The sequence below is a fragment of the Stegodyphus dumicola genome, chromosome X1 (assembly GCF_044657685.1).
Source record: "Stegodyphus dumicola isolate Sdum_Otavi_A_Nest chromosome X1, ASM4465768v1".
NCBI classification, from domain to species: Eukaryota; Metazoa; Arthropoda; class Arachnida; order Araneae; family Eresidae; genus Stegodyphus; species Stegodyphus dumicola.
Window position 1 is genome coordinate 18,230,053 of NC_140780.1, and position 6,000 is coordinate 18,236,052.

At 33.6% G+C, this 6,000-nt stretch overlaps 1 protein-coding gene across 3 annotated transcripts in view; it reads left to right on the plus strand.

The window, feature by feature from the left end:
* LOC118186364 (centrosomal AT-AC splicing factor-like) overlaps positions 1-6,000 on the plus strand; it is a 66,723-nt gene extending 60,723 nt beyond the window's left edge. For all 3 annotated transcript variants that reach the window (XM_085806970.1, XM_035356442.2, XM_035356441.2), the window contains one exon: positions 4,078-6,000. The gene's annotated coding sequence lies outside the window, so the exon portion shown is untranslated. The remainder of the gene's footprint in view (positions 1-4,077) is intronic.

Below are 6,000 nucleotides of genomic sequence, written 5' to 3' on the forward strand. Positions count from 1 at the left end.
TAACAATAAAAATAAAATGATGTAGCGTGTAATTTATAAAGATTGTTAATATCAGTGCAAATATTTTTAATTCTCAGAAACTGATTAATAATGCTGTTAGTAATTATTTTGTTAGAAATATTTAAATTAAGTGCGAAAGTTAAATGGTATGGAATTTTAAAAGTCTAATATTGCCATTTAATTCATTTACAGCTAAATATTTTAAGGTCAAGGTAATCAATTACATTGTTACTGGTTTTGGTTATATTAAATTAAAAAAAAAATTAGAATAAATATTAGCACTTTCAATTAACCTAGAGTAACTGAAAGTGATTAGGTTGTCGTTATCAATCTCATCTGCATGTCATTGGCAGACATAGCCTTGAGCACCATATATGTGCCAGCCCAACTTTAGCTCAGTTCTACCCAGGGTCTCCAACCCCTCTTCCTCTGCCACAAACCTCTGAAAAAAACTTTTGGCTTGCTGCATATTTAGGGTATCTCCATCCTGCACAGACACTATTCATTTACAAATATCCATGCCTTCTCCTGGATTCAAACCTGGGCCCTATGATACAGCAGTCTGAGACACTAACCAATAATTCCAGTCGGGTGGCAAAAAGTGATAAAGTCTATATATTGCTGTTGATAATTGATCAGTCTTTATACATTTTGATTCTTTAATTTCGCATCCTGCTGCACAACTTTAATGAATTATAATCTTAATTTTGAAATTTCTGAACTTGTTTATATATGTGTATACATGCACTGGTTAAGAAAATTAAAAGATAATGATAGAAGTAAAATGTAATTGATACTTAAAATTTATTAATAGAAATTTGTACAAAATGTTAATTAACATAAATTGCATTTGGCAGTTGATAAGTCGCAAAATATTAAAATTGAAACCAAATTGTGTTGCTAGAATGACTGCGTATATTTCCAGATACTCCAAAATCAATGGTATAACAAGCCTACTGCTAAAGATCATATCAGTGTTACTAAAAAAATTCATGATCCTACTCTCCTGATGCCTTCAGACATCATGGAAGTGAATTACGTGTTTGACAGGCCATTTAAGGTAGTCTTTCTTACTAGGGATGAATGGAATGACAACATTTTCAATTTAAATACCGATGATCTGATCTGGTTCACAGATGGATCAAAGAAAGGCATTCATTCAGGAATGGGAGTACATGGTATATCACCCAGAATTAATCTCTAGAGGTCTTGGTGGGTATGCCACTGTCTTCCAGGCAGAAGTTCATGCTACTACTAACTGTTTACAAATAAATATAAGAAAAGGCTACCACAGTAAGAGGATTTTCATTTTAGTGACAGTCAAGCAGCCCTAATGGCTTTATACTTATTTCAAATTAAATCAAAGATTGTTTTGAAATGGAGAAACTTTCTTAGAGAACTGGCAAGCAGAAACAAGGTAATCCCAATCTGAGTACCAGAGTATAAGGGAATTGAAGGTAATGAAAAGGCAGATGAACTTGCAAAACAGGGATCATCTTTTAATCCAATCGGTGTGGAATCCTTTTGTGGTATCAGTATGAAGACTGCAAAAAGTGTACTCCTTAAATGGAAGGAGAACAGGAAGAATAAAGTTTGGTTTGATTCTTCTGGACAAAAAACATACTAAAAGTGTGATTATCAGACCTTCTGCTAAGGTTGTTGCTAAGATTGTCTGTGAAATTCTTAGGTGCCCGCAATTGAAGATACAAATAATTGTGAGCCTAATCACAGGGCACTACTATTTCAGAAAACACCTTCATATAATGGGGACTTTTTCAACAAGACCCTATATGCAGGAAGAATGAGGAAACAGCACACTATATTATATATGAGCCCTAGATGCCCTTGCCCTCACTTGCTGGACTACTTTAGGTATGGCCTATTCTCAATACTAAATAAAGAGTACACATGAGTTCTATTAAAGAGCTGTCAGAAACAAAGTGGGCGACTCAAACAAATGGAGCTAGGAAGCATTGGGTTCGGTCTGTTTTGCACAAAATGCTATTTAGCAGAGGTGCCTGATACCTGAGAAACTCAATCTGAAGAATACGGATTAGCATCTTGCTGTACACCTTACTGTAGAGGGTTTTACCTTTTTCCAGATACTCATTGTGAATAATTCTACGGCAATCGCCCCCAGATACAAAGCATGATCTTTTTGTTTGTAAAATTGTGCTTTGCGACGCTGCTTATGAGCTCACCAATCACAGACCAACTCCGTTTTCAACCTGTGTTGTTGAAGTAAATCTGCTTTTCGTCACAAGTGATGATCCTGCCCAGAATTTTGTTCTTGCGTTGATATTCAAGCAGATTAGTGCAGGCCCAAACACATGTGTCCTTATCTTCTTGAGTCAGCTCATGCAGCACCCAGCGATTGAACTTGTACGTCAGGTTTATGTGATGCTTAACCCAGGTTTAAACGCACTGGGTATGTCACATCCACCCCTCCATTTTTTCGCTGTTTCTCTCCAACTTTTTTCAAAAATGGATAATTTTTTTTGTAGCATCCCCCACGGTCATAACCTTCGAAGGGAAGAGTTCTAAAAATAGCTATCTTGTAATCACCACTCCAGGGTATGTCACATCCAGCGTGAGCATTACTGTTACAATTCTGAGTACTGGTAGATGCATTGAAATCATACTCTTGTTATGGCGCGTTTTCGAAGTTAGATGATGCGATGATGAAGAAATGCGACATTTAAGAAATTTACTTGATACTATTTCTTCGGTTGAAGGAAGTTTTGAGGAAGGTAATGAGTTTTCTGATAATGAAGAGACGAATGATGAAGCAGTTTACTTCGCATCTTTGCCTGATATAGAATCTGATTTAGAGGGCTATATTTCTGATTCAAATGAAAGTGACTGTTTTATGGGAAAGGATAATATAACAAAATGAAGTAAAATGAAATTTTACTTTAGTCCATGGAAATGTTAGAATTTCTGCTAAAAATATAATTTGTGAATGCCGTGGATGATATGGTTGCAACTTATTCAATGGCTGAAAAAACAAGTCGTTGGCCTATGGCTATTTTTTATTTCATATTGAATGTTGCTGCAATAAACGCATGCATAATTTTGTTTTCAACAAAGAAACCACCTACTGGGTATCGAGCCCGATGCTCATTTCTAAAAATACTGCCATTTCAACTGATAGAAGATAAGAAGTCAACAAGCAATGCTCCTACAAAGCCTATAAGTAAAACTGGGGAACAATGCGGCCAATACCTCCTGCTAAGAAGGTAAAGATGGCATATAAAAGATGTGCTGAATGTGGGGCCAAAAAAGACAGAAAAGCTAAGTTTGTCTGTGAAAAATGTGAAAAACATGTATACATGGAACATATAGCATGCATTTGCGGAAAATGAGCAAATTAAAGGTAAAATTTTTAATATGTGTTAAAAACTATGTTTTCTCTTACATGTTTTTGTTCTTTTATATTTTGTGCAGATTTAATGGTAAAAGAGATAAAGAAACTGCCCAGCGTGAGCAATCTCATTCGTTTTTCTTGCGCGACTTAACACAATTAATGAACATAGTACTAAAATCTAACTCCTTAACAAGCTCTCAAGTGGTTACATACTGATGTTCTTCTTCAAGTTCTCGCAGGCCGGCCTCATCAACATCAGTGAGCTGGCCTGAGTGAGCTGAATACATGATTTGGTGACATTCTGTAGCTGACTTTTGGCAACAGAACTGGAAGTAAAAGATGGTTCTAATCTGATAGTGTGATAGTTCCATTTCAGACACCTTGTGCTTAATGATAACGGTATTTTTTACAAATTTCACAACACCGTGTTTTAAAGCAAGCTTCTTTTTTTCAAAAGCCAAAAATAGTTTGACAAAATATGATTAAACATGCCAACGCGAACTGTTTGTGCAAACAATATTTGAAGTGGCGAGAAACTTTCTTTAAAACTCGATATTTACTGCAAGTATGACTGTTTGAAAAGCAAGTATGACTGGTTGGAAATGAATTTAATATTTTTAATGTTAAATGTGTGCTTGATCTTATTATTTATTGATGCATTTCTCCAAAATTTTCTCAATGAAATCGTAATGATTGATTTTCTGTTGTAGGTGTTTTGTAGGTATGATGAATTATTTTGTACTGTATAGGACTAATATTGTAAATGTATAGAGTTATGGACCACGAAGCAGAGAGAAGAGAAACTGAAATTGCAGGCTGATTTTATTCTCATCTTCCATTTGTAAATAGCCCATGAAAGATCATTATTATGTATTAAAATTGAAAGCTTTTATGTAGAGTATAAGAAATTAAATTTTATGATTATTTTATGTCCACTGCGAAAAAAAAAGGGAGGACAGTTCTATATCTCCCGTTCTACTAGGCCGATGACAGAATTCAGATTGCGTTTTCCATGTCTTGAGAGTGCGACTTAATTAAAGTGTGACGTCACTGAGCGCAGTGAACTGGAAATTGATCTGTCAGCACTATACTTATCTTCAAGGCAGATGTTTTTATTTTATTCGGCTAATAATTCCTTACTTAATGTAGTATTTCATCTCGATGTACTCCCTCTTTGATATGATTTAAATCAAATTCCTCGTCATTATAAATATCACGAACACACATCAAATAGTTTTCTGGTTGCAATTTTCTAATTTCAACTATGCGTAATGTATGCTTTACGCATGCGCGCGTTGAAAGAAATGTTTAATAAAGTAAACAAACAAATATTAAGCTCTCTCTTTTTTTTTTTTGATAAATTTTGATACCCTTTAGATCATAATTGCTCTTTATTTCATAAATTACGGTTTCATATTTTAAATTTTATAATTCCTGCATGCCATCTTACCAGATTTAAATTGATGATCTATAATTCGGAAAAACCGATAATCCGGAATTGTCGAAGTCCTGACGAATCCGGATTAAAAACTTTTGACTGTATATGGCAACCTATTTTCCCTTCCATTCTGCAGGAATGGGAAAAAAAGTCATATTGTTCCTACCTTTTTACATTATGGATGAGCGTTGATAAAAGTCACATTGTTTCTACTTCCTAATAATTTTGACAAAGTGCATAAACCACATTTTTGTTATTATTGCTTTCAACAAACATGCCATTAAAAATACAAATTTTAAATCGTAAAAAATGGGTGAATTTTATTTGGAATGAACCTAAATTTCGAACTGTGCAGGAAGGAATCAAATAAGCTTCATAAAAAAAGAGATATCAATAAATACATATCAAATTGAATTAACATTGATCAGCTAAAATTTTGAGAGCTAATTTTTTTAAAACTACTCGTGTGATTTTTACAAAACTTGGCTTGGTATAATTTGAATCGTAGAATCAAAATATGGAAAAAAATGGCATGTCATTTCAGAAAATGTACGATTTTGTGTCAAAATACCTATATTTGAACAATGCTATGTATAAATCTAATACATATCTAAGTCGCGCTTTCGAGACATGAAAAACGCAATTTGAATTTCGTCAATCGGCCCAGTAGAATGGGAGATATAGAACTGTCCTCCCCCCCTTCGCACAGTGTACACTAGTGATTTGCTTGAACACTTTTAATATATGTCTGCATGTCTGAATATGTTATGAAATTATTGTGTTTGCAAACCTAGAGAGTTTGTAGTTCCAATAAACTTATGTAAAACAAACTTATGAAAAGTGTAGAGTATTATATGAAAATTTTGTAGTTAAGCAATGTTAAAAAGTGAAGAATATAATTTTTGTTTTAAGTGCCAAGAAATGCATAATTTTAAGAGATTTTTTATGTGTATGTAGTTGTTGTAAGTAGACATTCTAAATATCGAGGATTAAATATCATGATTGACACTTGGCATGATTATAATAAATGTTTTTTCCTAACTAGAATTTCTTTGAGTGAATTTGTGTTAGTTCAAGCTATGGTGATTAAATTCTTTAAATAATGCATCTTAACAAGACATTAGCCTGTTTAATTGCTGTACAAATTATATTTTTTATTCACATGCTATATTGCAAAGTAAATTACTTTTCTGAG